We start from the raw sequence: 15,856 nt of genomic DNA, 5'->3' as shown, positions 1-15,856 counted from the left end.
AGGAGTCCTTTCAGCTATATCATCACATGATATCCCTAGCCAGATTTTTTTTTTTTGGATCAATCTGTTTATCTAGACCACTCAAGGGGTCTAATTATGAAGTAGTACTTTATAATCCAAAGGACTTAACTATAACATAGAAGTCCATTGAGGATTTTAAGTAATACCTTTGGGTATCCTACTATGAATCTCTTGTACAAGGATATGTAAGATTCTACGAGGATTTGGATAACATAATTTGGATCTCACAACAACACATAAGGGAACACATAAGCACAAAGTCACATAATTGTTTAACTTGATTATAATTTGTTATTAACTTGTTATTGATTGAATACGGATATGGAAACCAATCGACGGGTCTCAATGTTCACTGGAATCTATCTGAGAAGATAGAAAGATCTCACAAAATTCGATTTTTGATTATAAGGAAATCATCACATTCGAATTAAGGTATACAACAATTAAAGACTTACGGGAAGTCCTTAGGTACCCTATTAAGGATTTATAGTGGTACTTTGGGTATTCGTCTTGTGTTGTAACCTGCGCTTTGTACTTCGTTTCCTTAGAATAAACGGGTACTTAGGAATTTTGTAGAAGACGCAAGCGATTATAGAATGGGAGAATTTTGGGGGTAGTTTGTTCTTTAAGGAATACGGTCCCTTGATTGTCGGTATTGTAAGGGATATGTCGTTTATACATGCAACCACAGAAATACATTGCAATGCAAATAAAAGATTTATTTATAAACAACGATAACAACGGTTTCTTGGACCTTGACAACAAAAGAAATAATACATAAGACGTGATTATTTCTAAATGATGTTGTCTTCTAGTCAGTCAGATGCTTATCCCTGTGCTGGATTTGCATTAGCAAGCTTTGGGCAATTTCTTCGGAAATGACCCATCTCGCCACAGTTGAAACAAGAGCCTGGTAGAAAACGACCTTGAGCAGGATTGTTGCCAGCTTGGTTTGGCGCAGCTGCAGCTGGGCAGACTCTTGCTGTGTGGCCTATAAGTCCACAAGTTTGGCATTTGCGGCATTGTACATTGGCGTGATGATGGAGGCCACATTGGTTGCACAAAGGTGCAGTTCCATTGTATGGTTTTCTAGCAGGGGGTTGAGCTGGTTGGTTGGGGACGGCTTGACCATTGTGAGCAACCATGGCGAAGTTCTGAGAAGCCTTTCGCTTCTTTGACTTCTTAGGAGATTCAGTCTGTTCATCCATGGTCTTTGATTCCTCGATTGGCTTCTTGTCACCCTTTCGAAAAAGTTTATGCTTTCTGATCTGCGATTCAGTCAAGGTTGCAGATAGCTCAATGGCCTGACGGAGTGTGGTAGGGTTGCTACCAGTGACAATGTCTTGCACCGAGTCAGGCATGCCGTCGATGTACCTTTCGATAGCCTTGTCGAGTGGGGCGACCATAGTCGGGCAAAGTAGACTCAACTCCTCAAACCTATCAGTATATGCCCTGTGTTCGCCACTATCTTGTTTTAAATCATCAAACTCCTTCTCCAACGCTCGTTGTTCATGACGAGGACAAAACTCTCTCATCATAAGAGCTCTCAGTTCAGCCCATGTTTGTGCTAGAGCAACATCTGCACCACGGTCTCTCATTACCCCATTCCACCATGTAAGAGCCCTCTTCTGAAACACACTCGAAGAAAACTCGACCTTGCGATTTTCCGGACACTGCACGTGGCGAAAGGTATTCTCGATGCTCTCGAACCATTGGAGAAGCCCAGTTACTCCCTCAGAACCACTAAACTTGAGTGGTTTAGCCGAGTTAAAGCTCTTGAAATTGCATGTACCATTGTTGTTGTTGTTGGCTTGGTTCCATTGAGCAAAGAGATTTGGGAATTGAGCAGCCATCTGCTGCGCAATAATTTCTGCCAGCTCGGCAGTTGCTATCTGGTGTTCGCGTCGAGGAGGCATTCTAAAAGAGGAAAACATGAAAGGAAACAAATAAAATGGTATTGGGTAAGAATAGGATGTTACAATCACTGACCATAATCACGGTTGATGGTCACTTGTTTGAATCATGAAGCAAACAAACAACACCAAGGCTGAATCAAAGCAAATAGATCCTCATAGTGTATCGCGAAGACATGCTCGCCTATAAGTGGACACTCACCCCAAGAGTTCCCAGGTAAGAGTGACTGGTCCGATTATGTGGATTTGTACGAACACTCTAACCTTAGACAGAAAACCCAGGGTACAGGCATTCACTCTTCCAGTTCGCACGTGTTCACACTAGTTAGGACCCAAAACTTTGACGGGAGTTTTGAAAATTCAAAGGGGTTCAAAACCTTATAACAGAGGGTTCAAAACCTAGTAATCAATCATTCTAGAACAGATGATTGGTTTTCAAAGCGGTTTTGAAATTTATGTTCTTGTTGTGGTCGTCACCTAAGGATAGGTGACGGTATTGTTTTGTGACTAAACGCAAGTAAACTCGCGTTAGGGTCCTAGGAAGGTTATAGACTAGGTCAAAGCATTACTAATAACCTAATTCCCTATAACCATTGGCTCTGATACCATCTTTTCTGTCACACCCCGACCACGTAGAACATACAAAACGTGGCGGAAACGTCGGGGAGTGTTGTAACAGAATCAATTGTTTCAAATCCATGGCAAATGAAGTTTCGTTTTATAAATCAAACATGAAAGTTTACATTGTCTAAACAAGAATCAAAGTGTACATAACATAAATTAACTAGTTCTTGTCTCGTTTTAAGTCACTAAGGCACAGGTCCGCCTAAGTATGTCTTGATAAGTCCTATGCATCATCTCCTGAAAACACATGTGAAAATAGGTACGTCAGCATAAAAATGCCTGTGAGATACATTGGTTTTGTGAAAACGGAATTCATGACTTGAGTTTGAGAAAATGTTTAGTCATGAACCTCGTATTTTGCTTTGTCTTGTATATCATTTGAAAAACGGTAAGATCAAATGGTATGTATAAATAAGAGAACACTGTATGTTTAAACGGATAACCATGTAAAATGAGTTTGTATAAGATAAGTCGTTTGTAAAACAATGTCTCGTGAAAAGTGTGTTATTTGTATAAAATGTCATATGTCTCAAATTGAAATGATTCAAATAACGCTACGATATGTAATACCATACAAACACTTATATATAGGAAGTACCAGCGGCGTATCCACCATGCTTGTATCATATTACACACGCCTCGTTACTTAATCACTTACTCAAACCAAACCATCAAGATGAAATGTTTAACAACGGTAGAAATGTTCATGTATAGTCAAATGTCTATTGTCAAATGTAATCCATGTCAACGGATACAACTGGTTTACACGGTTCAATGGTTACAGACGGTTCATGAAATTAAAGGGGTAAGACGGTTCACATAGTCAAATGGTTACAACGGTTCAAAATGTAGTGTAATGTGTTCATATGCTGGATGAGCATATGCAACAGAAATGCAATGTGAAACAATGTACTACGTATGCACACAATGGGCGTACGTAGCATGATGTGATGTAAAGCAATGTACTAAGTACGCACACAATGGGCATACATAGCATAAACACAATGAAATCATGTACTATATATGTACTATCGAACATAGCAGTATATGATGTGAAAACCGGAAAGCATGAAAGTAGCAAGTAGGCACATGTGTTTCACCCCAAAACAGTTTGGAAAACAGTAAAAGAGGGGTTCAATGTACTCACATTGACTCCTCGAAAACATGTAAAAGATGGGGTTCAATGTACTCACCTGAGATTGCTTTGGAGTTCTTGTATGAAAACCAGATAATGCTATAGATCACGGGATATCAAACGGCACCTAATAGGTAGCTATGTTAATATACCGGACCAAATCGGAAGGATCGGATAGTACGCGGGTTCGTAAACCAAACGAGTATGGAGACTCGTGTAATATGGTTTAACAAAGCCTACATACTAAAATAAAACTTAACCTAAGTGCTTACGGTCCATCACGACCCGTTGAGGTAGCTTATGCCACCCTAACGCGTCATTCGCGTAGAACGCGTATGGAACGCCTAACATTGCGACCACAAGGTATAACCTCGGAAGGTTATAGCTATGGTCACCTAATATGTTTGGTCGGATCCTAAAGATCGACCAAATGGGTCGGGTTCGAAAGTATAAGCGATGGTTTAGATCGCTTACCTTACGACCCTATATAAGCACTATACTAAACGTGACGAGCTAAGCATGTTAGAACATGCTTAACTAAGTTTAGAAAACAGGTTTGGCATCAAAACAAACGGCTTTGATGCTCACGAGTAGTTTGGTTACAAAATACGCAAGAATGCGCATTTTGGCCGAAACTACGACTCGTCACTGAGCCTAGATAACGGGGTAATCAGTAGGTATGGTCACTACGGACCATAACCATCGTGATCACGCTCACGTTATGAAGTTCCATGAACTTCGCATCGACCATAAGCTGGTCAATGCAGAAAGTCAACAAAACGTTGACTTTCGGACTCGAAAAGCGAATAAAAGAGCGAAAGAAGACTTACGGAGGGTCCCCGAGTGCTAATCTAGATCAAATAGCTCAGGTATGAAACAATGGTTCCAACTTAGAGCTTTAGATCTGATTCTTGTGGGTTTTTACACAAAAGGGGGGGGGTATTTATAGGAAAAGTGGAACCGTTAGGATCGTTTATCGAATATCGTGCCGCGATCTCGAGCGTACACTTGTCAAATTCTTGTGGTAAGTCAGAAATTGCCCCTTGGCTCTTGATTAGGTGAAAGGGCATTGCCTCTTGATCGAACGAAAGGCCAACTGCATTAAATAGATACATTGAATCTGTCTGACAGTCTCACGCGCCCCGCGTAAGGATTTGGTAAATCCTTACGCGCCCCGCCTAAGGTTCCCAGATCAGAATTTACAATTTTGGTCCCTGCACTTCAGAAACACGTATTTTGGCCCATTTTTGGCACGTTTAAGCCCCGTTAACCTCATTTCAAGGCTCTAAGATGAAGTTAAAGTGTAGGGGACTTGAAATATGCTCAAAAATATTCCGGATGTCGGTTCGTTTGGCCGTACGATCGCGATGTTCGCTTAATTACGACGGAATGCGCATAAGCGCGAAAGACGATCCAAATGACGCGACGAATGGATTTTTCTCATGCCAAACACTAAGGCATAATATAAGGATGCTTACATAAATTTTTGGATGTCCGGATGTATTCAGAACGTAAGTTATGCGCGAAAGTGCAAACTTGTGCACTTTTTGACACTTTTAGTCCCTGAATGATCCAAAAGTTTGTTTTAGCATACCAAACACCTCAAAGCCTATTTCTAAGCTATGTAGAGGATATTTAGGGTATGTTTAACTTATGAACATGTTCTGGAATGTTCGTTACAGTTCAAATTGGCATACTTTCGCAGTTTGTCAAGTTTAGTCCCTGTAAGCGAATTAACTTGTTTTTGCTATACCCAAGCCTTCAAAACTTATTTCTAAGTTATGTAAAGGTTATTTAAGGTATGTTGAGTATATGTTGATGTTCCGGAGTATTTGTCGCATTAAACTGAGTACGTTTACGCACCAGTTTGCGTATAATGCTCTAGAAAGCAATGTAGAGTTTGAAATTGAACAATAATTGATATGTGCAAAACATACACATATTTATACAAGATCCCAAGTATGAAATACAATATTTCATCGGCTTGGTATTTGTTTGATGGTCGCGGTGACACAGGTGTCACATTTGAGCCGTGTGGAGAGAGAATTCGAGGAAGAACGTAAGAGCCACCGAGGATTCCTCAAGGGCTTAGCAAACCTACTAAAGGGCAAGAAGAAGAAACGTGACCATTAGTCCTTATGTATGTTCTAATGTAATGTTTATTTTAAAAGAAGTCCCTGCGTGGACATTTATCGTATTTCAGTCCCTACGTGGACTTATCTTTTAGTCCTTGCATGGACACTTACCTTGTATTAGTCCCTGCGTGGACTTGTCACTTGTTTTAACCCTCTATGTAGGTATGTACTATTTAAAAGTCCCGTTTAGGGCGGTGTGTAATCGTATTAAAATTATGGAATGTTATATTACGAATTTCATTTTGTTATCACTATATATGAAATAAATCAAAACCATTCCTTTTAATTTGATCTGCCTAAATAAAGAATCTTTAGAGTGAAACCTAGCCAGGTGTCTTTTAAGATCCGGCCAAGATGGTAAGACCTAATTGAAAAGATTATGATTCCCTGTTAACCTCTGTAAGCATGTTAACAAATCATGACAGATGTGATTCGTTAAAGTCACACACGTCATTCTTACACAAGAGTCCCTTAAAGGATTCCAAAGCCCAAATAAAAGATATAATAAATCACAGGTTAAATCATCAATAAAGATGATCATTTGTTAAACATCCATTAGAGATGTAGTGCCTAAGGGCCGAATTATCAAACATCCGTTAGAGATGTAGTGCCTATGGGCCATAATTGTTGTCATAATAAGACAAAAGACAGTGGTGGTTCAGGACTCCCTGTCAGAAGGAGTAAAAGGACTACGGTTCAAACCTTCATACCTTGATTCTCTGTAATCTCGGCTAATAATATAACGTCCTTGTGACTAGGCTCTTATGCCACTAGCAATATTAATTGCGATTAGGATAAGTATATTCAAATCCTAAATGTAAAGTGAGTAACAACTTAACCAGATATGGTCTTCAATACCATGGTTAATGAATTGCCATAAAAGACAATTCAATGATAAACTCCTAAATAGAATTTTCGTTATCTTCTGCAGCAGATACAAGCTACTATGGCAAATCCCAATGAAGGAAGTAGTCATACAAATGAAGATGAGTATGATAATGCCCAAATAAATCTAACGGGCGCTCAACTCAAGGCTCTTGTCGACAATGCTGTGCAAGCAGCTCTGGATCGACAATATACAGAATCCCGAAGCAGAACAGTTTCCAAGCCACCATCAAAGCCCAAGACACAATCAAAATCCCACAGCAAACCACTATCCAAACCGAAGAAGGACGACGATAAACACTCGTCCAAGCCCAAGAAAGACGACGACAATCACTCGTCGAATGAAAATAGTGTTCGTCGCGAACGGGAGTATACTGATGCTTCCCGTGCTAGGGGCTGCACGTACAAGTACTTCGTATCTTGTAAACCCCGAGACTTTACGAGGGAGAAGGGTGCCGTTGAATGTATGACATGGTTGGACGAGATGGACACAGTGGTGGACATCAGTGGCTGCGCTGAAAGGGATGTAGTGAAGTTTGTGTCTCAGTCATTTAAGGGCGAGGCCCTAGCTTGGTGGAGGGCACTGGTTCAGGCCTCAGGAAAAGCTGTGCTTTACAGCATGACGTGGGAGGAATTCGTTTCTCTCATCAGGGAAAATTACTGCCCTCAGCATGAGGTGGAGAAAATAGAGTCCGATTTTGTGTCATTGGTGATGACAAATCTGGACTGCCAGGCCTACTTGACGAGCTTCAATACGATGTCTCGCTTGGTTCCTTATCTTGTCACCCCGGAACCAAGGAGGATTGCTCGTTTTATCGGGGGGTTAGAACCCGCGATAAAGGCTAGTGTGAAGGCCTCTCGGCCAACGACCTTCAGGTCCGTGACTGACCTCTCTTTGTCCCTCACGATGGACGCGGTCCGACTGAGATCGCAGAGGAACAAGGAGGCTGAAAAGAGGAAGCGTGAGGATGATACCTCGCGAAGGTCAGGGAAGAAACACCGTGGAAACGGTGATGGCAAGAAAGGGGGTGAGTCAAGAAAGGATGGGCAACATTCGGGAGAGAAGCCCAAATGCAAGAACTGCCAGAAATTCCACTTCGGGAAGTGCAGGCTTGGGTCGAACTCGCAGTCGCAGTCAAAGACGTATGCTTGTGGACTGTGCAAGTCCAAAGACCACAAAACTGTGGACTGTAAAAAGATCAAGGACGCAACCTGCTACAACTGTAGTGAGAAGGGGCACATCAGGAGCAACTGCCCCAAGCTCGCCAAGAAGACCGAGGAAACCAAAAAGAATAACGCCAGAGTCTTCAAAATGGATGTGAAGGAAGCCCTGCATGACGACAACGTAATAACAGGTACTTTTCTCGTGAATAATATTTTTGCAAGAGTACTGTTCGATTCAGGTACTGATAAATCCTTCATAGACCAAAAATTTTGCAAACTATTGGGTATGCCTGTCAAAATCCTAAATGTAAAATACGAGGTAGAGCTAGCAGACGGCACTGTAGAAACCGTCTCCACTATATTAGATGGATGTATTATATTCATTAAGGACCATTCTTTTCCGCTATCTCTACTTCCCTTTAATCTAGCTGGTTTCGACATCGTTCTGGGCATGGACTGGTTAGCGCACAATCAGGCCCAGATAGTCTGCAATAGAAAACAAATTGTGCTAAAAACCCCGACTGGCGAATCGCTCACCATTCGAGGGGATACGCAGTATGGGTTGCCCGAGAACGTAACCATGCTCAAAGCTTCAAGGTGCTTAAAAAGAGGTTGTGTCATCTACATGGCACAAGTGATTATTGAAGAATCCAAAGCAAGGATAGAAGACATTCCTGTCATTTCGGAGTATCCAGAAGTTTTCCCTGAAGACCTACCTGGGTTGCCACCAGATAGGCAAGTGGAATTCAGGATAGATATCATTCCTGGAGCAGCTCCCATTGCTAGAGCACCCTACAGGATAGCACCGACTGAAATGAAGGAATTGAGAACCTAGCTGGATGAACTGTTAACAAAAGGATTCATCAAGCCTAGTTCGTCTCCCTGGGGAGCACCTGTCCTGTTTGTGAAGAAGAAGGACAGATCGATGCGTCTGTGCAGATTATCGTGAACTCAATAAAGTCACGATAAAGAATAGGTACCCATTGCCAAGGATCGACGACTTGTTTGATCAATTGCAAGGGGCTAGCTATTTCTCAAAGATCGACTTGAGGTCGGGCTACCATCAGTTGAAGGTCAGAGATGAAGACGTACACAAAACAGCATTTAGGACTCGTTACGGTCACTACGAGTTCCTAGTGATGCGTTTTGGGCTCAAAAATGCACCGGCTGCGTTCATGGATCTCATGAATCGTGTCTGTAAGCCGTACTTGGACAAATTTGTCATCGTATTCATCGACGACATCCTTATCTATTCAAGGAATAAAGCCGACCATGAGAAACACCTACGATGTATTCTCGAATTACTGCATCGCGAGAAACTCTATGCCAAATTCTCTAAATGTGAATTCTGGCTACGAGAAGTCCAATTTCTTGGACATGTCGTAAGTGAAAGTGGTATCCAGGTGGATCCCGCTAAGGTAGAGGCGGTCATGAATTGGCAAGAACCAAAGACGCCCACAGAGATCCGTAGTTTCCTGGGATTGGCAGGATACTACCGGAGATTCATTGAGAATTTCTCAAGGATTGTTGCGCCCTTAACTTCTCTAACCAAGAAGAAGGAAAAGTTTATTTGGGGCCCTAAGCAGCAAGAATCCTTTGATATTTTGAAACAAAGGCTGAGCAACGCTCCTGTGTTGACGCTACCGGAAGGTACTGAAGAGTTCGTAGTCTACTGCGACGCGTCACACACTGGCATGGGATGTGTGCTCATGCAGAAAGGCAAGGTGATTGCCTATGCTTCAAGACAGTTAAAGGTGCATGAAAAGAATTACACCACCCATGACTTGGAGCTGGGTGCCGTTGTATTCGCACTAAAACTGTGGAGGCATTATTTATATGGAATCAAGTTTGTGATCTATTCAGATCACAAAAGCCTTCAACATTTGTTCAATCAGAAGGAGCTAAACATGAGGCAACGCCGTTGGATGGAGACCCTGAATGATTATGATTGTGAGATCAGGTACCATCCCGGCAAAGCGAATGTAGTCGCTGACGCCCTGAGCCGGAAAGAAAGGATAAAACCCATCCGAATCAATGCAAGGAGGATGGAAGTAAGGAATAACTTGATTGAAAGGATATTAGCCGCACAACGAGAGGCTGTGTTGGAAGCTAATTATCCTAAGGAAAAGTTAGGAGTAACTGAGGAGCAGTTAACTCTTCACAAGGATAGACTTTTGAGATTGAATGGGCGGATATGGGTTCCTATTTATGGAGGACTACGGGATGTCATCCTCCAGGAAGCCCATAGTTCCAAATATTCTGTCCATCCTGGAGCAGACAAAATGTATCAGGATTTAAAGGCAAATTATTGGTGGATAGGCTTGAAAAAGTCTGTAGCCGCCTATGTAGCCAAATGCTTGACTTGTGCGCAAGTCATGGCTGAGCATCAAAAGCCATCTGGCTTGCTACAACAGCCTGAACTTCCTGAATGGAAATGGGAGTGTGTAACTATGGACTTTATCACCAAGTTACCAAAAACGAGCAAAGGAAACGACACAATATGGGTTATAGTCGATAGGCTGACTAAATCAGCTCATTTCCTACCCATCAAGGAGACGTATAGCTCCGATATGTTAGCCCAACTTTATGTTGATAAGATTGTAGCCTTACACGGCATACCTGTGTCTATTATCTCCGACAGGGATACTAGGTACACGTCTCATTTCTGGAAGAGTTTCCAGCAATCTTTGGGCACGCGTTTGAACTTCAATACGGCTTACCATCCACAGACGGACGGTCAGAGTGAGCGTACCATTCAAACGTTAGAGGACATGCTGCGAGCATGTGCTATCGATCTAGGCGGTAGTTGGGATAAGAACCTACCCCTAATCGAAATCTCCTACAACAATAGCTACCATACCAGCATAAAGGCTGCGCCTTTCAAGGCATTATACGGTAGGAAGTGTAGATCGCCTGTTTGTTGGGCGGAAGTGGGAGAGGTCCAATTATCAGGACCAGAGATAGTTTTCGAGACAACGGACAAGATTGTCCAGATTCGAGAACGTCTCAAGGCTGCCCGTGATAGGCAGAAAAGTTACGCTGATCCGAAACGTAAGGATTTTCACTTCGAGGTAGGTGAAAAAGTGTTGCTAAAGGTATCACCCTGGAAGGGGGTGATGCGTTTCGGTAAGAAGGGTAAACTGAGCCCGCGATACATAGGACCTTTTGAGGTTATTGAACGGGTCGGGTCGGTTGCCTATAAATTGAACTTACCAGAAGAGCTCAATGGAATTCATAATGTGTTCCACATCTGCAATCTAAAGAAGTGCTTCGCTGATGAATCATTAGTGATCCCACACACAGATGTGCATATAGATGAGAGCTTGAAGTTTGTGGAGAAGCCTTTGTCGATTGAAGACCGACAGGTGAAAAAGCTCCAAAGAAAACATGTACCGATAGTTAAAGTTAAATGGGATGCTCGAAGAGGCCCTGAATTCACGTGGGAAGTTGAATCCACGATGAAGGAGAAATATCCCTATTTGTTTGAGTAAATCTCGGGTCGAGATTTATTTTAAGGGGGTGAGGATGTAACACCTCGAAATTTTGAGTCCAATAATGTATTGACACGTGTCTTGAGTTTACACGTGGCATTTAATATTTAATAAAGGACTAATATTGACAAACCTTGAAAGTATGTAAATTCGAGGGTTATAAATGTCAAACAAGGGTAAGTATACTGTATAGTAACCATAAAAGATGCTCGTACCTTAAAACGAACAAATCATGGATCGTACGGAAGCGAAACGCGGAAGAAAGTGAGAGATTACAAGCTGCGGGGGTTAACTATGTCAACATGTTTAATTATACCTCTGAGTGACCCTTTGACGTACCCGAAGCTTTGTAACAGTATAATACGCTCACTAGAATATAATATATAAATTCCGCGAAGTTCCGTTTTAAAACGAGAAACTTATGACCAAATTCATACGAGAGGGGTTAAAAGCGTCAACTATATAAATTAAGGCTTCTCGGATAATAAGTAAACTATCCGGGGGCTTAACAACACGGGTAAATAACGCGAGGTCCTTAATTGTAATTAACCGAGGGCCATATCGCAAAGTTACCCCTTCAAACCCGAAAGGTTAGGGTATTAATTACCAAAGATTTTCATAATCATTATAAAAGATTCAAAAAGATATTTTTCTTAACCCTTACGGACCGCAAGGGTCATGCCTTACGGACCGTAAGGAAGTGAATGATTAAACTCAGATCCGCTACAGGCTTACGGACCGCAAGGCCTAAGCCATACGGTCCGTAAGCGACGCCCAGCGACAGAAATATGGCTGTTGGCTCTTTTAAGCGGCAAAACAATTATGGATGGGTTTTCCAGAGTCATGGGCGCCCCCTACTCGACCCATAACACCTTAGGACACCTGCCCATCATCCATGATCACTTGTAGACCAATGTGTGATGATCTAAGAGCATTTCTTGCACTATAAATAGACCTTCAATGTTCACAACTTAAACACACCTCAAACACACTCTTCTGATCATCTCTGGAGCTTCCAAGCTTTCTCTTATCATTCTAATTCGTGCTCAAACTTCTGTAAGTCCTTTATATCCTTTGTGGTAAAGTTTTACTTAGTATTATAGCTAAAAATCGAACCGTCGTAACTACGGTTTGACTTCAAGATAAATCATTAATGGCTCAGTCTTATGTCGAATCAAAAGTGGTTATGTGTTGGTATTTATGTGGGTAATAAACCTCTGAAAGGGTTCCCCATGATCACCAATCCAACTAGTTCAAATGTCGAGTCAAACGCGTACCTAAAAAGTCAACAGAAAGCTATTTTTGCGAATCTTGCGTAATCTGTAATGTAAACGATATGCAACCTGTTTAGACACTCATAAAACATGATAATAAGAATATAAACTTGTTTACGCTCGTTTGATCCGGCCATTTGCTATATTGACCCGGTTCGGAACCGAATGTCGCAAAAGTTTGACTTTTGCTTTGACTTCAGTTCTGACCCGTTTTAGTGCAATATAGATATGCCTTAGGACTCTCTTAGGACCAGGTTACATGATGGTATAACCCTCTGTGACCGGTTCGTTGTTGTCCGAGTCTTTTACGCGTTTCCGTTAATTGCTTAAAAAGTTGACCGTAACGCCCTTTTTAAAATAAAGCGAGTATTTCGGACACGTAAAGGGACCATAACCTTTCTTACTAAATTCTAAGCATGTCCCTAAAGTTTCACGCCAATCCGAGGTTTAGAATGGGAGTTATGCTAAATAGCGCATTTATAAGAAACTTTTGTAATAAACGGCGCAGTTAGCATAACGCCTACCTAAACCAAGATTCCATCACCAAAACTTTTACCCACTGTATTAAAATAATATTTTGGGATTTTTAAAGATTTTTAATTAATTTTAAACTGCTCATAACCTACGGTTATGGCTACGGTTCGTTAAATACCGAATATGCCCTTTTCGGCCAAAACTTGAGTTCTACAAGGTCTTTTGACCCGATTCCAGTTGCTACTGATTTTAATTAATAAATAAGATATTTTGGACTTATCAAACTAATCGGGAAACTCAGGTTTCCTGTAGAACTCAGAAATCCCTTTAAAAGTCTTTAAAATGACCGGAAAACCCCTACGGGGCGTATAATGAACTAAAACTCGTTACGGACATTATGGAAGGTATCCTACTGATACCACAACCTCTTTAAAGTATATTGACTTAGGAAAACAGTGTAGGACTCCTACGGTTACCCGTTGCGCCTATTGCGCGCACGGTTCGGCTTATGTAACTAGTTTACATAAATTAGCCGATACGGGTCAAACCATATCGTCTCGACCCCAAAATCCAGAGTGTGAATATTAAACCCATATAAAACAAGTCTCCGAACTTGTTGGTTCAGAATCACATTCCATTCTCGGTTTTCGCCTTTCACGCGATTAAACCATATCTATCCCTCGAAACTAACCGGTCTAGGCTACGACTAATATAAAGACCCGTTAGGATTCTAATAGGTTATTTTTAAAACCTTCGTTCCAGAATAAGGAGCCCCAGTAAAAGATATCAGTGACTTAATTGATTAAGGAATATACATTGCAAAGGTAAATACTTTTAACTTATTTTCCCTTATACGGGCTTGGGTTACGGTATATAAAATACCGCTTGATTGAGCATCAAATAATTCCATCGTTTAGGTGGTTAATTGAATAGTTTGATCGGCTCATTTAAACAGTCTTGTTACTTAAAAGCCTTTGGGGGGTTAATGACCATGTCCCGGATATCCTAGGCATCATTTTACGAAATGGCCACGACCTTGACAGTCGGGTGTAGGCGTACACCCGGTATTATGTCTATATTATTAAAAGACGTAGCCGATGGTTTACCCACCTCGGTTTTACGCAAATGTGGTGTGTCCATTGATCTTTAACCCGGCACGATCCGGGCTACTGAACGCATAGAAGGAACATGTAATTCGTTCACAAGATTATAATTTTAAATAATTCTCCCAAGTTAAATAAACATGTTTATGCCAAGTGCATCCAAACCAATTTTTAATCATTTTACAAAATGAGTCAGTTGATTGTATTTACCAGTGTAAAATGACGTATTTTCCCAAAAAGATTAAGTGCAGGTACTACACGTAATTGGCTGGTAGTAGCTCCCTAGCATCTAAGGAAGTCTCGCAAGCTTGATATCTATCTGTTGAACGACATTTTATTTTATTTTGATCCATCCTGTGGATACTATTCAACTACTTGTGATACATTTGATATTACAGTAAATGGTTGAATTATATTTATCTTTATTGCTTCCGCTGTGCATTTAAATATTGTGGTTTGACTATATTGTTGCCAACTACGTCACGGTAATCCCCCCACCGGGCCCACCGATGATACACGTGGAAATCGGGGTGTGACAATAACTAACTTAATTGTCTTTCAATATTCCGACCCTTTAGGATTGTATCCCTGCTGACTCAAACCACTGGGTTGAGGGTAACGTCACCTTCAAAAGAGGGGCCTACTACTATAACTAAGATAATCTCTTAAAAAGTCCAAAAGTGCAAAAATCATCGAAGGATACATTAAAGACGAGTCGGTTCCAAGTGATTCTATCTTGTCTATCTGTTTTTATTTTATTTATCTTTTCATTTTTAGTTTTATTTTCATGTTTCAAAACTTTTCTCAAAAATTTAGATTGATTAGACGTTGAGGATAAACCGGTACAAAAAGATCTTGTGTCCTTGGACGACATCGATATCTTACCAACGCTATACTACGCTCACGATGGGTGCACTTGCCCAAGTGTGTGTTTAGTGTTAGTAGAATATCATGTTTTATAAATTTAAAACTTGACTAATGTGTAAAATGGGTTTAAAATATCAATAAAAACATATCACGCTTTGCACACACCAGTAAGCTGTTACGAATATTAACAGTCTTGAATGGTTAAAAGTGTTGTAAACAACACATGGGGCTATCGTGTGAACCCACGTTACCTCAAATAAATTGGTAAAAGACCGGTTAAATAGTGAATTACTTGTGTTAACAAGTATCGTAGAAGACCTTGTATTCTAGTATAGGTGCTTATTAGTTTCAACGTTACTAATATTTTGTGAATGTTTTAGTTGAAGGACACTCGCATCTGGAGATGGCGAGAGTTTAATTATTTAGGGATATGAAGATGGAACGGTCCGAAGCATGACAAGTAGAGTATGCTCACCAAGGACCTAAATCGTGTAACGATATCGAATAAAGGTCAAACGGAAATGATAGCCCATTAGGGCGAGTATCTACCAGTGCACGTTTTAAATTTATTGTACAAATAGTAATATGCAACAAATACGTAGAGACTGACTGTTGCATACGGAATATAAAACTTGGAAAACCTGGATAAGATACATATCCAGGATGATGTTTCCAAGAGAAATTAAGTAGAAATACGTATTATTCACAATCTTGAATAACAAGACAATAAAAGAATTCAGGTTTAGAAACTTGAATGGGGTGACCATTCA

The sequence above is a fragment of the Helianthus annuus genome, chromosome 17, assembly GCF_002127325.2.
Source record: "Helianthus annuus cultivar XRQ/B chromosome 17, HanXRQr2.0-SUNRISE, whole genome shotgun sequence".
NCBI lineage: Eukaryota > Viridiplantae > Streptophyta > Magnoliopsida > Asterales > Asteraceae > Helianthus > Helianthus annuus.
This window is presented reverse-complemented; position numbering follows the sequence as displayed.